This window comes from Molothrus aeneus, chromosome 1, assembly GCF_037042795.1.
Source record: "Molothrus aeneus isolate 106 chromosome 1, BPBGC_Maene_1.0, whole genome shotgun sequence".
Taxonomy (NCBI): Eukaryota; Metazoa; Chordata; class Aves; order Passeriformes; family Icteridae; genus Molothrus; species Molothrus aeneus.
This window is the reverse complement of record NC_089646.1, coordinates 32695294-32715085: the sequence shown is the minus strand read 5'-3', so window position 1 is coordinate 32715085 and position 19792 is coordinate 32695294.

Sequence of the window (19792 nt, the reverse complement as noted above, 5' to 3'; positions counted from 1 at the left end):
TAGTGAGGCAAAAAGACACAACAGAGGAGTTACCAAGAGTTCCCAGTTCCACATGGAGCTGATGAGCAACCAAATTAACATCTCCTACCAACAAGCAATAGATAATATAAATACATCTGCAGATACATTTAAAATAAGTATGTTAAAACACAGGTTCAGAAGTGTTCTAAATTTAGTTTATCAAGTGAAATCTTAGGAATGGACTTCATCAGGAATTTTTAAGTATCCACAAAAGATTGACTAGAAATCTTTTACCTGTAACAAACCAGGGCAGAATGCGATCCAATGGTTGGAAATTGCAAGATGGACAAACTCCAACTAAAAGTAAATCCCCAAGTTGTAGCACATGCTGCTCTAAAAGCTTAGATTAGCAGTTGAACAGTTGCTCTAATACATCCAGACATTAATGGGCTGGATGAAAGCCACTGGATTAAGTTCTACTGTAGAAGGTGAACACAATTTATTCATTCAAGACTTAAAAATATGAAACAACAACAGAAAATATTTAATAGGCACTCCTGCACTTTTGGGCATCTCTGGTGACCAAAAACACACACTTTTGTTACAGGGTTCCTTCTGTTTTTCTTGTGTAAGACAAGAGCTACTTTGTAAAAAAATACTGTAGCACACTGCATAAAAAAGAATAAGGATCCCATCTCATGAAGAACACTTCCCAATGCAAGATTTCTGCAGGATATTACTTCAAAAACTAGAGGAATAGAAAGTTAATGTAGCAGAACATTCAACCAGGCAACCAAACTCCAGTTAATACCAGTTCAAGCACTAGAGAAAATTTAACAGTCTATACATGACTACATGAAAATCCAGGAGCTCAACAGATGGCTTGGGAGCCACAGGACAAATCTCCTTCCAACTTGTGTGCATGAGACCTTTAATGGCTGAGATAATGCCTATTAGATAACTTCACAGAGCATTAAGTACACAGGCATCATTTTAACAGTCTGCTTTACACTAGCAAACAGTAGAATTAAATTCCTTTAAAATCGCTAAAGGCTTTTCAAACTACAAAAATAAATTTATTTTTAAAAAAATAAACAAACATACAAAGCAAAAAAAAAAAAAAACCACCATGCAAACAACCTCACACAATCAACCACCAGACTCAGTCATATCACCTTCCAAGCCAGCTTCCCATCTTGTTTCTGATAACCATAGCAATGCTTATTAAAGTCCACAAGAGCAGGTCTTGGCTCCCTTCAGTGCAAGGGATACTTTGCAGTATATGGAATAGCTAAAGCTAGCTCTGGCATCAACTTGCATCCTTCAATGGTTCAAATTATCTCACCCTCCCCTACTTTTTTATTTTAATGAGCAACTGAATAGTTCCCCTTTTTTAAACATTAGCATGAATATTTTTTTATTCTTCCCACCACAAAAAAAAAAAATATATATATACACTACAATCTCCAATATGTTTCAAAATTAAAATCACAAATTAGCAGACACATCCACATTAAACAAGCCACAGTGTCTGAAAAGTCAGTATGTACATTACACTCTATTAGTATGAGTACCTACTGAGCTGCAATCAAGGGAACTTCTAATTACCCCTGTTATTTTATCTGTAAAGTTGCCATCCTCTCAGCAACATTTCCTAGGAGAGTTGGTAAATTGGTCAGCACCACTACATTCCTCTTTGGACACACTTTACATCAAGTTCTATTAGTTTTGAAATTATTTGTCAGCCCTTCCACTCGAGAAGAACTATCTTTGTTATTTTCATACACACCATGTCCGAGTGATATCCTAGCTCACTGATTATCTCCTTATGTTTCCAAGACATAAGTTTTACAAGTACTTGATTAAGAACAAATGTTCCAGTCACTCATCTTTGTTTTTGGGACAGTATCCAGGAGAGACACAATTAAACCACCATAAACTAACTAAGAAAGCACAGGCCGTGACAACTGAAATAATGCCATTTACTCTGCACTCCAACTTCATTTGGTTTACTCACACCTGTGATAGTTGTTTGACATGCACCAGGTTTCCCCAAGGCAAGACAAGATGTTCAGCTCCAAGAGCTTCCAAACAAGTGAGGCTTGTGGCAGTGAGAGAGGGCAGCAGCACCTCGGGGATCTTGAAGGAAGAGCACATTGCTCAGGCAACTGAACAGCAAGATCTAACTCAGTAAAGCCAATTTTGACAGTTAGGTTGACAGATTAGGCAGAATTAAACAGTCTGCTTCAGTTTAATAGCCAGCTATCTCATCCATCTGTTGGGGCTCACTGGGCTTCCTGTACAATGAATTTGCATGAACTTCATTTTAACTGAGCTGGAAACAGAATCAGTGACATCATCACACTTGGTTGCACTATCAAAAATATTAGCTCGCCTACCTACAGTCAGTATCATTTCAGTGGGTATGGCAGGCAGAGTACTTTTACTGTGTGCATCTTGGACATTTCTTCTGTTCTCTTCATTTCTTCATAGCCAAGATTCTGTGGAATGGTACAACACAGAAAATAGATCCTTAAAAATTAGTTTCAGCAAAATAAAAAGTTAAGTCACTACACTGTGCATTAAAACAGGACAACTCTATCATGATGCCAGCAAAACTTGTGTTCTGTATCCTTCACCTACCAAAGATTTCACAATACTTAGGACAAGTTCCACAAGAGCCTGAAGATGGGCTGCTTCCAGCTGCTGCTTAGTCATCTTGAAAACTGCATTAATTCTGCAGGGAGCTCTACACTTCCACACTCATTAGCACTTGCATGGCCTTTGCAGCACTCAGACCCTCTGGGGGATACCTGATTCAGCAGAACCCTACTCTTCTTCATTGTTCCCCATTTAGAATATTTGTGAGATTGCTATGATCACTTCCCCACTTCAGATAGCAGGATTTTTTCTTTTTTACAATGGCATGTTCTTGAAAAGTCATATTTCATATCATCATTCATTTGCACCTTAGCTTAGCTAACCAGGAATAATGTCAGAATGGATGAGGAGATGGGGTAGGGGCTGTGGTGTTCCTGAATAAAAAGAGTTTGCAAGCCACACATGAGGCCACACATTGTCAACATGAAACAAGAGGGCTACACAAATATATGTGGAGTTACCAGAAGCATTAAAGAGCTCTAAGCTCATTTCAGCAGCACTTCAAATATTCTGGCAGTGTAAGACATGATGCATCATGCAGACATGACTTCACTGTTATTCACAATTGAAACAGGTGTCAATGTCCAGACTGTCAAATATTTCAACAATTTAGTGCATCACTCAAATAGTCTTCAAGAACAAAAGCACTTTTCATTCTGTTTATCATGGAAGAATGCTACTTGTTGGGGTTGGGAACACAAAAAAAAAGAAAAACAAAAGAAAAATCCCAAAGCACCTCTCACACACTGTCATCAGAATGGCACCAAAGAAACATCTCCTCTGTGAAATGAATGCTTTTGGGACTCCCCAGTCACAACACTGAATCTGTTCCAACTCTGGTCCACATTAATAGTTTTCTTTCCCTTTATCTCCAACCCAAATCAAATCCAAACCAAACTGGAATCAAAACCAAACTGGACAATGGGGTGAAAACAAGTTCCAAGGCAGCTTTGCTTTGCTCAGGGACTGTTGTTGAACATGGCTTATGGACCCCACTGAGCTCATTCACCCCTGTGATCTCCAGAAAGCTGCAATTGCTGCTATTTCATGTGGGATGAGTAAAGTTTGTGAAAGTCAATCACTAAACAGCCCTGCCTCACAAGGCAGGTACTTCTGCACAATACTCCCCCACACAGGATGCAACACTAAAAATGCACCTGCTCATCAACACATACCTCAATGTTATCAAGTTAAACACTGAAATTGGGATTTAGCAAAAGAAATAATTTCTTTTCTCCAACAGCAATCAAATGTATGCCATGCTCTACATGTTTTCTGTGAAAAATGCATATTTTATGATTGGCTTTTCGCAAATATTAAAATGAATATTATATGTGTTATGTTAGAAAGTTGTGCTGTATTATTTTTTTTAAGTAGTGGTAAATATAGTTTAGGTTATAACATAATATTAAAATAGAAACTATGCATGTGAGATATTTTTTAAGAAAGGAATGAGGTACTCGCACCAGATAGCACCCACAGGACACCTAAATCTTTCAGAGAAAGAGAATTTATTGCTCTCTTATCAGGAGAAACAAACTTCTTCCAGCCTCACTCAGCCATGAAGATGCCGTCAGGATTATGAGGAAGAAGCTGACACTGCCCAGACAGAATCCTGTGTTTGAATGGAATTCATGCATCATGTATGAGCTGTATGAATATGCAACAGGCTGTTGCTTTTAAGGGTTAATCCTCTGTTAACGGGTGTCCTTTTTCAGGCTTATGTTGCCCAGAAAGAGGTACCCGGATATCCGTAACTCTTTGTTTCTATTGTCTCATATGTCTTAATTCAAATTGTTCAAATTATTATTACTCTAATTGTATTACTATTTTTATAACCATTTTATTACTATTAAACTTCTAAAATTTTAAAAACAAATGATAGGCGTTTTTCACATTTTCCCTTCACAAGCTGTTAAATTCGGTATAAAACAGCAAAGCTTCTTTAGCAAACACATTTAAAATGGTTTAGGCTATACTTGAAAACAGCCACAACGTATTTGCTGTCACTGTCCCAGATGCACAACTGCCATCCCATTCCTTTCCACGGCCCCTGCCGCACACCAGGGAATCAAAAGCTCCCAGAAACAGCGCAGCCCCATCCTTATCATAGCTTTATGGTGGCACAAAAGCGCAGGCGGGCTCCTTCAGTTCTGTGGCTCCAGAGAAGTTGCGCTAGGTGGCAGCTTCCCCCCATCCAAACCCATCCTCCCGCAGCTTCCCCCTGTGCAAACCCATCCTCCCGCAGCTTCCCCCATCCCAACCTGTTGTATTGCACTAAATAGTTTATTTAGTAGTTGTTCTGCCCTGGGTAACGGGAATTTTGTACTGAGTGTGGTATGTCATGTAGATTATTCCCCCTTCCTCACCACATGGTTTCTCCCCATGCTCTCCTTTCTACACCCCTGGTGGTCTGCCCCATGGATCCCCTCCCCTCGCCCCTCCCCAATGACATCCCATTGGCCACGGTCCTCTTTCCCTTTGGGGATAAAACCCCACTGCAGGTAAGGGTTTGGCCTCTTTTGCCACCTGGGCGGTCGCTGTGGCCGGCAGTGTCCCATCCCAGGCCAATAAACAGGATAAACTATCCCCACATGGCAGTGTCCCATCCCAGGCCAATAAACAGGATAAACTCGTCCCCACGCGGCAGTGTCCCATCCCAAGGCAATGAACAGGATACTCGTCCCCACATGGCAGTGTCCCATCACAAGCCAATAAACAGGATAAACTCGTCCCCACGTGGTGGAAGAGCGCTCCTCGTCTTTTATCTTCAGTCCATGCAGGTCCGTGTGGGCTTGGGTTCCTGTGGGATCTCAGCACATCATTCCCGATGTCCAGAGATGCCAGGAGAACCCTTGGAAGTCTCGGAAATCCTGGAATGTTGCCAAGAGTGTTTGGTGACTTGATTTTGATCCATCCACAGAAGTGACAGCAGTTTGAAGACATGAAAATCACTTTAGAGTGAAAGGTGTAAAAGAGAGTGAAATATAAACTTTAAAGTTTTTAGTACAGGGGGGTTATGGAGGCAAGATGGAGGGATCAGGTCGTGTCTCGTCCTTCTTCTTTCTTCTTCTTGTCTTCCATCTCCTGTGGTGATGTTGGCACTTAGAGGTTGGTTTATGGTGAAAGTGCACTTGCCAACATGGGTGAAAAGTATTGGAAAATAAAGGTAAATATCATGTACGTAGATTTTAGTATAAAAAGACATGACCACCTCGTGGGTGGTCAGAGTGCCCTTGGCTGCCTTGCAGATCAGACCTCTGTTGGGCAGACAGAAAATTTTGTAGATAAGAAACAATAAACAATCTGAAGACCGAAAAGCTGAAGAGTCCAGACTTGTCCTTTGAAACGCGTGCCACCCAAGAACCACCCTACCCGTGTCGGGACAGAGACAGACAGCCGGGCCCGACAGGTTCCAGCTAGCCGGATTGGACCCATACAAAGCCCAGAGAACCACGGATTATTGCACCAACCCATCCTCCCGCATCTTCCCCCCATCCCAACCCATCCTCCCGCATCTTCCCCTCATCCCAACCCATCCTCCCGCATCTTCCCCCCATCCCAACCCATCCTCCCGCATCTTCCCCCCATCCCAACCCATCCTCCCGCAGCAGCGCGCTCCCAGCCTGCCGGAGGGAGCGTGCACCGAGCGGTGACAATCCCGCTTTTGAAAACAGGGCACTGAAGCTGCACGGCTGAAGAGGTTTTTTACTATTTCAGGACAGAAACCTTTTAGCTACCGTGTTCTGATTTCCTTACATTTCTTTACAAAAGCAAAGGTGTCAAAAAGTTGAGATTTAACACGCACAAAAAGTAAAACTCCACAAATGCATCAATTGTGGTGAAAGTGGCAAAGCCTTTCATGCTATCCAGGGAAGGACAGATGTTTTCATGCAGTGCTGAAGCTGTCCAGCTACTCATATAAAACTAAAAAAGTATGTAAATAGCTGTTAAAGTCTGGTTTTTAAGACAAAAATAATTCCAATATACCACATTTTTGCATAATTGTATCCTTTTTTGAGTTAAGTCATTCTCTGTCCAATGTTTTAGAGTCAAGTCACTCTCTGTCCAATCTTTTTTTGAGTTAAGTCATTCTCTGTCCAAGTCTTCTGCAATTTTTCCAAGGAACACAGAACAGTGAGACAAACTCCTGCAACCACTTTTATGGCTTGTGAGACCTGCTCCCCAAAAGAACTGTACCTATGTGTGATGCCTAAGTTGTAAGGAGGAAACAACATTTTACCAGGATTTTTTTTTTCTACAACTCAAATAGTTTAAAAATTAACTTTATTCAGGCCCCTTGACCATACAGATTTTCAGATAACACCTGCTATGTTAATAATTTAGTTTCTCTCAAAAGGTGGCAGCAGCATTTTGTCTCATTCAGCTGTTAAATCATTTATTGGTTTTGTTTTCTTTTTTTTAAGGAATGTGGAAGGACCAGAAATACACTCATTACACCTCAGTATTGACCAGGCTGCACATGGCAATTCCCTCCTGCTCCTAATTTCCCTTTTGTCCTATTTCCTCTCTTGGTAGTTCTTTAACTCATCTTTCACACACACATATACCAATGTACACTTTCCTTCTTAAAGGAGCTGAAGCCACTTCTATATCAAATCTCTTCCCACTGCACTTTTGTCTTTTCTTTTAAAACTAGAGAAGTAATTTGGGCTACTCAAAGAGATACATCTCTTACAGCAGAACAAACACCCAAGGAACTACCCAGTTACCTCTAGCAGCTAGGTGCTTTTACTAATGGGCATCTTCCTTGGAGATGGAATTGAAATCTCTTCCAGTAAAGGGGCAGAAGGGAACCAAAGTCATCTGATAAGCACTGAGAGGCGGATAGTGCAAATTCCAAAAGGAGCTGCCAAAAGAAAACCGGGTTTCGGCCATGCTTTTGGGAAATACTCCCCTCTCCATACATGCAACACTGCATCTTTCTTAGAAAATTAAGAAAATGAAACTTTCGAGAAACAAAAAAGCAGGCATGGCTTCAAGAGATAAGCAAAGCAATGATTATAGTCCTATTTTAGAAAAAAAAATACCTGTTTTTTTTTTCAATGCTTTCACCCTAGTAGCCAGACTTCATATTTTTGTTTCAATATAAGTATGTAGAGTTTGTTCAAAGCTTTCAACAGTTTTCTTAGATGCTTCCTTCTCTATGAATTATTTATCATTTTTGGAACAGTGTTTCAACAAAGCCAGGGAAAGATACATCAAGAGTCACGACAGCCAGCTAGTGCTACTAACACACAGACCACAGTTTAGACTTCTGAAAACTTGAGATAAACACACACAGAGCTGGCCCTCTCAAAACACTAACAAAATGCCTAGAAAGACACACAAACCAATGAGAATAATTTTATTTTCTTTAATAGCTTTGAAAAGGTTAATGGTTAATTTCCTTCCTCTCATTTCAGTACTGCATTTCTCCAATTATTCCCCATTTGCTAGCAGGTCTCCAAAAAATATGGAATTTCTTCTTCCCTGGCTGAAAATTCCCTACCCATTAATTCAGGGAGACCAAGTCCAGGGTCTCATTAAACTCCTCACTCCCATCACTGCCCCACCTCAAAATGGTGCAGCAAAACTCTCACTCTATGTACAGCCAGCCTGATCTTCCTACTAGGAGTATTCTTAAGACAAAATAAGGAATATTCTTGACCCAAAAAAGCCCATACATCACATCAGGCTATATCCCTCAAGGGGCAACCTAAATTTTAAAACTCTTGCTCTCATTCCACAGAGATGTTTTTATAAAGTTCTCTTTAGGTATTGAAACAGTCTTTAAAAGTCATAGCCTTTCAGACTCACTTGTATGATAATAAGACAAAAAACCAAAACCAAGAATACCAACAGACAAACAAACAAAACAAAAAAATAGAAGTTTTTCAGTAACTCTGTATTTTCAGATGTGCACCTATAGTATTATGATGGTGCTTTTTTTAAGTACTCCTCAAAGCCACCACAAATCAGCCTTCTAAAATAAATCATTGCCTACCACAGTGTTTTTAGCAGTGAGCAAATAATTTCTCACTTTTAAGTGAATATCCACCTTTTCTTTCAAAGTCATTTACTTGCATTCAGCACAAAATAGTAACTAAAATTTGTAGAAAGCAGTCTTTTTAAAAAATCATCAGACTGCATGTTACATTTCCTTACTGCAAGTATTTTTTCTTAGCTGTGTTCTGTGGAAATTTCCTTTGCACAGAAGTGCACAAACATTGCATCTTCAGTGGATGGAGGATCCATGCAATGACAGTCTGGTTTATGTAGAAACAGATGTTCTAGGAAAAGCTAAGCAAGTAACTAAGCTGGTTATGACTAATTTTAGTCTGCAAGAAAAAGAAACAGCTGTATGCAAGTTCAGGTTTGGGGGTGTCAAAGGGATTTCCACACTGACAGATTTTCCTTCTGTATCTGTTGTTTGCACAACATTTTCCCGAATTCGTGCAAACATAACATGTTTTCACACAATCCCTTCATATTTCTACTGTTTATCACACTTAAAACCATTCACAGCCTTTTTATGCGTATCAGTAACTATTAATGGGTACTGTGTTTCTCAGATAATGCCAGAAAGAAACAAAAGCATCCTTTATATAAAGCAGCAGTTAAGGAAATACCCTAAAATTCCACAACTGCTGTGATTATGTGATGCTTAGGAGCTTTCAGCCAAACACACAGAAATCTGTTTTTTCCTCTGTGTAGGGGAAAAAAATTACAGAAAACTCCTTTTGTTTTCCCAGTCACTAACTCAAAACTCTTTTTCATTCAAAAACCATTTTACAATATCTTACAATGCAAGACCAATTCAATTGGTCTAATACAATTCAATGTCCATTGTAGCTCAGATCTCCCATCTACTAAATAAGCCAAAGCACGCTAGGGTTGGTGTTTGGGATCTCTACCCTAAAAGTTGTTTCTGTAACAAAAAGCAGTGATGTGAAGCAATCTGTCTCTGAGTACTGTGAAGATACTGCACACTACCAAAGCTGCACTACAGCCCACATCAACTCCATCCTCACCTGCATGGCTTTGGTGACATCCTAGCTTGTTTCCTTCCTGGGCATGCTACCCCAAAAATGCCTCTGATGTGCAAAACATACAGACATGGGACAGAAAATCTGCTGGCTGCTCCCTGCTCAGGCCAGTCAGGGCAGCTTTGTACATAAAAGTATCTCAACACTGTGTGCCAAAAACCCAAAAGCCCTCTTCCTTAAAAAAAAAACAGATTCACAACTCTAACTCAAAAAACGGGGCAGATCAAAGTATCAAAATAATCCAGTATGAGGCATTTTGCTATAAATTTAGACTGTTTTGAAGAGCACCTCGTTTCATATTAGTATTTGTTAAAAGCACAGACTTGCCTAAATGATCTGACTTCAAACCAGAACTGGATACTCTGCTGGTATGTGGAAGGCTGTGCCCTCAGGTGATTCATTAACATGTTGCAAAAGCTCAAATTATGGAACATTAGCAAATCCTAAACAAGTTTTTTTGGAGAACATTATACTCCTTACACCATCTCAACTTTCTGAATGCCAAGTACGGTTTTTTTCCCACCCACAAGCATTTTCCTCAGCAGCCTGTTGCCATGGCAATCCTAGCAACTGCAGGACAAGTCTCTTAAAAAAGATTTCTGTCAACAGCTGTATCTGCCAACTTAGCAGCACCTCTTGTCAATGTAATTCCAAGTTGCAGAGAAACCCGTTATCCCCTAACAGCTTGCTTCAAACTGTGATAGCTGGCTTTCTTTCATATAAGCACAACTACATCACCATAATATGTCTGTCCTGGTAGGCAAGTATGCTTTTGCAATCCATAGTTGTGTACAGTGAGTTTTTAATTGAGATAAATGAAGAGGGGATACCTACAAAAAGCCTCGAGGACAAGCCTATGGAAATTACATGGACGTTAAAGACACTGCGAAATCTGCTTAGAGGTCTCATGTCCTGCAACCTTCACTATCAACAAAGCTTTTTGGTATCTTCTCCTCTACTTACAAGCTGCTACCCCTTCCTTCTTTTCAAAATCTTGCACTAAGACACATAAGATCAATCTGTCCCTGGAAATCAAACAAGGAAGAGCAAGCTCTCCAAGCAGCAACACTACTAATGAACCATTTCCTATAGATTAATGTCCTAATTCCCACCACCACAGCTTGCACACATACCCACAAGTATTTTCTTTCCATTGAGTACCAGTACTGCCTGCTGCTGAAAACACAGGAATTAAAACTCATATTTTAGCTACTCACTCCCATCTTCTCATATACTCCCATCCCAGCAACTAAGCTGATCAGATCACTCATACCAAGTGTCCTATGACATTCCACTGCCTTACTTTGGGCCAAATACATGGTTTCCAGTAAAATTCTGAGCTGGCAGCTACTCACTCAGAGTGTTTACTGAAACTATTCATGTAGAAATTGAGAAAGGCCAGAATTGGCAGCTACCAGTTTCTTCATAATATCAAAGAAAAAAAAGTTTTGAAAGACTGAGGAATGCACCCAAGACCTTTGCAGGATATCTGTGAGAAATTATTCTTTTATTAACAGGCTCTTCTTCTTATTACCCTTCCACTTCTGAAAATGTAGCATTCACATTCTCTGAAAAAATCCCTTCGCCCAAGATTTTTCTCCTGGGAAGCTGAGAAGTCTCAGAAAAAAGGCAAAAAATTCTCATCTCATTTACTCCTCCTCTGTTTTGCTCATGTGGAATGTGTTTGGAGATTGTTTACCCAAAGGTGATTGTCTGATTGAATTCTGGTGTGAGTTGTTTTGACTCTTTGGCCAATCAGTGCCAAGCTGTGTCCAGACTCTTTCCAGAGTCACGAGCTTTCATTATTATCTTTTTAACATTGAGTAAGTAACCTTTATGTATTCCATAGTATAGTATAGTATTATAAAATAATAAATTAGCCTTCTGAAAACATGGAGTCAAATTCATCATTCCTACCTTCATCAGGACATTCCCAGCAAATACAATATGAAAACAAACTAGTTTTGCAGAAAACTAAGAGTGGAAGGTATCTGGTCTGGAAAGATACACAGGGAAAGCAAATAAAGATGTACCTCAAGCAATAAAAACTAATAAAGAATTCTTAAAATAAGTTTTAAAAAATAGAAAAAATAATCAAACACAACACTCCAGGAAACTGACAACAGATTTTCATCTGCTTCAAGTAATCACATTTAGCAATATCAATAGGACCACAGGGATGAGGCCTTGCACAAGGACTCTTGGAACCCCTTCTACATGATAGATGGATAGACAGAGCAACCTGGACAGAAGCTTCCTGCCTCCTCCTCTGGCAGCCTCTGCTCCCCAGCCACAGGCTAGTGCAGCATGGGCAGTGCCAGTGCCCATCCCTGAAGAGGCATTGAAAGGTGTCCCAGAAAGGGAGGGTGACACTAGCAGACCTTGTCCAAGTGTCACCAGTGTACCTCAGAAGGGCTCAAAGCTTTTTAAAGTCCCGTTGCCATCAGCTCCTGAGCCTTTCATGCTCAGTGCTGGCCAGGGGCAACAGGGCTCCTACTCCCACCTGCTATTCTCTCTTTGAAACCAAAAGTTTGCACAGCACCCAGGCATTCAAGAAGCTCACAGGTGCACCTGAATCTATCTCTTGGTTCTGTGACCAAGGGAGGTGTTTTTTCACTCAGAAGGGGAAGAAGTTGTTTCCTTGGCTGTTTCCTCAGCATCAGAAAGAACTTGGGTCAGACAGAAATAGACCTGAGGCAAATAATACTCTAAAAATCACTTCCCCAGCACAGCCTGAACCATTTTTGACAAAACAATTTAATTTCTAGAGTATGCCCATGGCAACAGATCAGACAGTCCTTCCCAGCCTGCCCTGCTTTCAGTTAAACAGACTCCTCTGGGGAACACTGTGCTGCTATTTGGAAGCATCTGTTACACATCCTATCATCTAAATGCTTTAAAATTTGTTACTCACCTGGTCACACATGTTTAAGTTCAGACCAGCTGAAATCTGCAGTGCCCAGAGCCTGTACTTCTCATCAACTCTTGGACATTGCAAGTTTGGTGGAATTTTAAACATGTTTGGTCTATTCAGAATTTGAAATTTTCCACAGTCACCTGATAGTGCTTAATGAGATAGCATAGAAATCAGTGGAGATGATGCAAACCTCCTGCAGAAATGTGCACTGACAATTAGTAGAATATAAGCATGCTGCAGAGGTCAGAATCTTCCATACTATGGCCAGATGCCCTTCAGAGAGAAATTTCTTACATAGGCATCTGTCTAAAAACTCAGTGACAAAACTTTAGGTAGCAGAATAGATCTCTGCTGGCAACTTTTTTTCTCTAAAGGCTGAAATTAAGAAGCAATATAGAAGGCTTTCTTCGTGACCAGCAATATAATCTAATGTTTCCATGCCAAAGGACCTCTCTAGACATTAACATTTTAAATAGGGACTACTAGCCCTGTGTATCAGTCTCCTAATGCTGATTAGCAGCTCTTTCAGGTCATTTCCATCAGTGCTGACATGTCACACAAAGCCTACCATTTTCATCAGACAGAAGTTTTGAAATTAAATTACATTTCTTACCAACATAAACTATCTCATGAATCTCTTTATCAAGAGATACAAACAGCACTTTGCAAATATGTCATGTTTGCCAGTCTTTTCACTACAATTTTTTCAAATTACAGGTCGCTTGAATGTGTGTCCCACATTATTCACTGTTTTAAAATGCATTCACGTTGCAGGTTTCAAAAAGAGAAAATTCATTTATGACTATCATTTTGTATGTAGAACTGACATACAATTAAAAACTTTAATAAAACAGTTCCTGCCTATTCACTGTTGATCTCTTGCTGTGCCAATATCTGTCTTCAGAAGAACAGCCACCATAAATTTGGAAATTAAGGAAATTAGGAATTTAGAAATTAGGAAATAAAAAGATAAAGAATGCCATTATGAAAATATAAGTATACCTCAAACTGGTTTTTGTGGAATGGAATACAGATCTTATTTCTACACTTTCCTGTAATTATCCTGACAGAATTATGGGAAAAAAAAAGAAAGTAATGCATTTGATATCTTATGTCTCATAAAATATATGCTAATGCTTCATAAACCTAATCCTCTAATCAAAAAACAATAGATCAAAGAAAGTTTTGTGACTAGAAAAACACCAGCACATTACACAGCAGCCTCACGTAGCTTTTCCCTTAATGTTTTGCTACAACATTTTATTGACAGTGACATCTTAATACACATGGCAAAGGAACAGGTCAGTCACAAAATAAATGTGCAGGTTTTGTTTCCTTCCTTTTCCAAGAAGAATGTAGAAAGTCCTTTACCCACACACACAAAAAGTTCAGACATATCTTTTGATTTTGACTTAGTTGCAATAGGCAAAACCACCAGTAGTTCACATACAAAACCAAAATCTGCCATCATCCTTTTTATGTTGTCATAGAACTATTAAATATGTCCTTGTTGTCTTCTCAAGAGTACTTTGTCCAGCACATTCAACATTACAGGTTTTTAAAAGATCTTTTTTTGCTTCTTGAGATGGAGCAAAGAACCAGTTTTCTTAAAAAAGCTTTGCTCTCTTGCTAAAGAAATCCCATCATGTATACTGGACGAAGAAAGAGAATTCAGCATTCTCTGTGTATATATATATATATATATATTCAGCATTATATATATTACTATATAAATCTTGTAATATTTCCTGAGTGTTAAAAAAACCCAAAACAGTGTTTCCATAATTTCAATGAAGTGTGAAGTGCAGCAAAACTGCTCACACAAAATAAGCATTTTCTTTAGGAGAGCCAACAGTTCTTAAAGAGAACTTAAGAGAATATAACCCACAATATATTCAAAGATCAAGCATCTTGAAAAGTGGTTGCATAGAATTAAAGCTTTTACATCCAGATAAAGAACAAACTCCACACATATACAAGCTACTCACCTTTCTAAAACCAGGTTTGCCAAAAATTGGTTTTAGTCTGCGTTAGTTTGAGGACAAGCTTTTGTCAACGCACAATTTGATTCCAAGAAGTCATTACATCTCCTGACATTCAAAATGTGGAGAGAGCATACAAGTTATTAGCTGCCATTTTTCATAGGTGTTTGATGGCTTATAACAGCCAAAAATTAAATCAAAACAGTCTCACTGCTGTTGAGACAAGTAATGCCCCACCTTAAGCTTTCAGTCTTCATAATTTAGGTGCATTTGCAAGCCGGCTCTCATTTTCTTCCAAGAGTTAATGAATCAGATCAGGTAATGTACTTCAGAGAAATAGTTTGCAATGAACATTTTTAACAGTTTAATTACCAGCTAGCATTACGCACATCTTACTTTTCAATCCTTCCTCACAAACGTTAGCATGTATCTGGCATCCTAAATTAGAGGAGACAGCAGTTTGGGCATACTCCTCATTCTCTTTACATGGAAGACTTGGGTTTTAGGTTGGCTGAGAGAAGCATAGTTTCCCCTCTTATAACTTAGTATCTGAACCATTGTAAAACAAGGTCAATTCCAGAAATATGGCTTTTGGTAGACAACATTCTACCTGTAATTCAAGGAAAAGATCCAGAGTTCGGAGCTGGAAAGAGAACACCCGTGCAACTGAATATTTTGTTAACCTTAGAAGCACACTCCTACGCTCTGTATCTTACAGTATTAAATAAAACACTCTGAGTGTCAATGCCAGAATAAGAACCCAAAGGAGAATTACTTATGATTATTAAATCTAAAACCCCCTTTATTAGAAAAAGTTATTCCATAAGCAGAATGAGTAAGGTTTGATCCACCTCCCCAAATTCCTACTGGGGACAAGACAAGCAGCATTGTCTCCTGCAGTTGGCTCAAAGCCACACAGATTCTGACCAACATGCACACACCAATTAGCCTGCAGAGCACAGAGGAAAGGCAGCCTGTGGTACTCCTTCTGGATTTTCCCCTCCCCCTGCTGCAACCCTCACATTAAAGAAAACTATTCATTGTTTGGGTATTTTTACTTTTTCTCACTCCCCTCTTTCAACATCCTCCTGCCCATCTACGTAAAAATGGATGCTTTTAGGGCAGGAGATACGCTCCCAGCAGGACTCCAGCTGCCTCCCACAGCATTCTTCAGTCAACAGCAAATATTTTAGCCCTCAATTTATTCATTTTTTGGCCTACCAAATATTCAGAAAAGCATAGCTATGAACTTATTTGTGCAACAGATTCTCACTCATCATGTATTCATTTGATGAACAATTCTTTTTGACATTACAGAAAAGAATAACTAATTTCAGTTTGAAGGGGAACAACAGTACTTGAAATTCTGAAATCTGAATTAGATTTTTTCTTTTTCCAAAACTAAATGCTATCTTTTGTTCTCACATATACAGAAACTTGCTGGGAGAGGGAGGATAAGATTAAGTATCTCAGGTAAAATCAAATAATTTTGAATGTGCTCAGCTGGTGTGTAACAGGACACTCTGCCTGGAATGGGGTAAACCAACTTGAACAACACCCTATTTGCAAAGCTATCTGTGCTGCTTTTGGTGTTGAATAATGCTGAAAGCAGACTGACTCATCAGCTCCAAAATTAAGCATCCTGAGAGTGAGGTGAAGATGTAGCTGGCCTGGTGAAGTGCCTGATAAAAGAAGGGAAAAGTGATACTGCTGATAACTTATCTAAAGCTGCTGAACTGACACAGCTGGCTGGAGACTTCTGACTGATCAGTCCCAATCTTTAATGGCAGGGTCTTCTGACATTCCCCTTCTTGGAGTGTGTGGAGATCCTCCCTTGGGTTGGGGATGCCCCTCAAGGTTATTCCTCAAGACTGAGCAAAAGAGATTTGCCTACAGTCATTGGTATGAGTCAGTAACATCAATCTCTACTTATTTAATGGTTTTTCCAGCTTCTTCATAATTGCTTCAATTTTGCTTAAAAATAGAGAATTAGACTATATTAATAATTATAGCTTCTGCCTGTGGAATAAATAATTCTGATTAAGATATTTTAGTCTAATTGTTACCATAATAAATATTTTATATATCTGTTTTGCCATCCTTAATTTCGCAGGACAAAGTTGTACAAAGGTTCAATTACACTTGGATAATCCTTTAGACCTAAAGTGTTGACTCAGTCTGGGGCTAAGATTGGATCCAACCACATCCAGGCTCCTCTGTGAGGAGTTCAGAAAGCAAGGGGGTCCTTTCTGCACTGCATGACTCAACTAATAAACTTTGTGTGAGGTTCCCATTCTGTTTGTCACACAGCATCACACAGGTGACAGGTTATGGCTGAGCCTGGGTCCTTCCCTAGGAGGTGACTAAAGCAGCCTGTGGGATCAGAGCCCAGCCATGCCAGACAGCATGGGTACAGTGAATGGAAAATCAGAGCTGAAATCAGTGTAAAGCAGCTCATGATTCCTTCTGCCAGAAGAGAGATTGCTAAAAGCTGCAAGGCAAGAGTAGGCTTCTAGACAAAAATAGTATATTTAGTTACAAAAAAAAAAAAACAAAACCATACACCTGTGGGGTCTTCCAAACTGGAAAACCTTTGTTGTTTTTTTCAATTATATTTGTGCTAAGAACAAATACTACCAGTACTTGCATGGCTATAAACTCCTTCTAGAGAGGCTCGGGGACATACAGCCATGAGACCTGCCAGTCATTTAATATGCACAACGTGCTACAAGGACACTGAAAACTTGACAAAGTCACTGCACGGATGCCATCCCTGTTGTGAATTCACACATTGCATTCCCCTTGCTCCCGGACCTCAGACAGACAGACGGGGTTTATATTTAGGATCAGAAACACAGGATCAGAATGGAGTGGAGCTCCTTTTTCTCCACGTAGGATCACTGACCACTGTCCACTATCCTAACAGCCAAGGAACATCTGAGCCTTTCCACAGGATGATCCAAACTAGGGGGAAAATGCTGTGGTGCACTCAAGGAATGTTATAATGCTGGCAAAATACTGATTTGAAAGCCAAGTATTTTAAAAATAAGACATACTTAAGCACTGCCCAGGGCCTATGCAATTATGCTTTAACAGCTTAGAGAGCTCATGTGCATGAGAAGAAACCCTTTTCCCTGTGCCTGACTCCTTGGATTAGGCTCAGAAACAGTTAATGCTTCCAGATGAACGACAGATATACAACCACCCAATAAATCACACAGATGAATTGGTAACTTATCTGTCCCATGATATTTTGTTCAAAGTTCATGGCTGCTCTCAGGAAAAGAAACCATCAGCAACTACCTCTTAAACCCAGCTCTTTATTTAATGAACACTGCTAATGGCACAGGTACTGGCATTTGCTCTCTGCTGCTATAATTTAAAAAAAAAACCTATTTTCTAACAGACATATAAAGAAATTTTTTTGAAAATAATTGGAGGTTGCAATATTGATCCTGCAAAACAATTCTTGGTTTTTTAGGATAAATTAAAATTTCACTTAAGATATGACATCAGTGTCCAGTTTTCACAGCCAGTAACGAGATATATTGTACCTGGTTTTTCATGTATAGATACCAATAAAGTTTCAGAAAAAAAAGTAGTATGCAAGTACTAAGAAGTCAAAAACATGCCTTCTAGTAAGGAAAGCAAGTTTCTTTTGCTTGGACATCATCAACATGAGTGAAAAGTGGTCAGAGCTCCTAAGCAGTATTTAATGGCATTGATATTTTTATGATCCAACCTCTTTTCCAACTAAAAAGAAATACCACTAAATAAATGTAGTAACTTTTTTATATCCTTAGAGTGGAAACAGTAAATAAGTTAAAGCACAGAATATTTTTTAAATTACTTTAATAAAACCAGTTTTTGATGATCAAAGTACAGTTTAGTAGATCTGAATTTGGCAGAGCTAACACTTAAAACAGACAAATATTGTCAACTCAAAATGTAAAACAGTAAATTATTTCTTAGAATGTATGCTCCCAGTATCAAAAGGAACACAAAATAAAAGTTTTTCTAACTATTTGTAACCTCTCTCTTGAACAATATTTTGCTGTGAGAAAGCTGACTTCTGCAACACACACAGACGTTTCCAGAACTGCATTCCCCAATGGGTACAGTAACAGGGATAAGTGGGAAACTAGAGTAAACTTCCACTATTGTTTGTAATAATGTCTTTGAAAAATGAAAAATTCTTTTTTTTTTTTTACTTTTCTTTATGAATGTTATTTGTATTTGTTGATTTCTTATGATTACATTTATTGAAAACCCCATTTATTTTCAAGACCAAGCAGAGGATGTGTAGAATGGATTGCTTGCCAGGGCCAGAAGAGGGAGCCCAAATTAGTACTTTCATTTATTAGGCTAAAGCAGCTTGTAACTGTAGAATTTAACAGCAAAGGTGTTTTTAAAACATTAATTAGAGACTTTGATGCATTACACATTTAAATTAAAATAACAGATTAGTCTCCCTGATTGGCATCTGTAGTAATGGCAGTATAGGTCAGAGTTAAAGGTAAAAAAGCACTCTTAAAACTGAACCTTCACACCACAGGTGATATCTGAACAAAACCCAAGTTGCCCTGCAGTAAATGCCTTCAAACTCACCTCTTTTCCTTTGCCCATCAGGCACATGGAGGCATTCTCTCCAATGGGAAAAAAAGCTTTGCAGGCTTTGTTCTTGCTGTAAAGTCTCAGTACACACACCTGTAAGGTCTCCTCTCCAGTCCAAGAGACACCTCCAGGTATTTTTAAGAACAAACTGACTTACACCTCTCTGTTCTCAAAGCACAATCTGTTAACTCAGGCTCTGCTTTTGCCTCCTAAGCTGCACTCTCTGCCAGTTACTCTGTACCAAGTTCTTGCTGTGCTGCTTTGCTGAATTAAACCACCACACATTCACTAAATTTTGTATTTTCCTGTGTACTACCTTTAATACAACATAAGTTGCCATAGCTGTGAATATGGACAAAGGAAACAAAAGCACATCTCCCTGAGGTGATTCAGTCTGTGCTGGATTAGACATGATGAATCTCTTGGATAAATAAGTTTGTACCAAACAGCATGCAATTATTGCTTTACATGCAATAAATAACATACCATTGCTACTTAAAGTTTTCAGGATTTTAGTGTAATAATTGTTATGGACAGCAACAGACAAATAGAATTGGGGGAATAGTACCAACAGAGAAATCTGGGATAAAGTATACAAGCAAGATCCC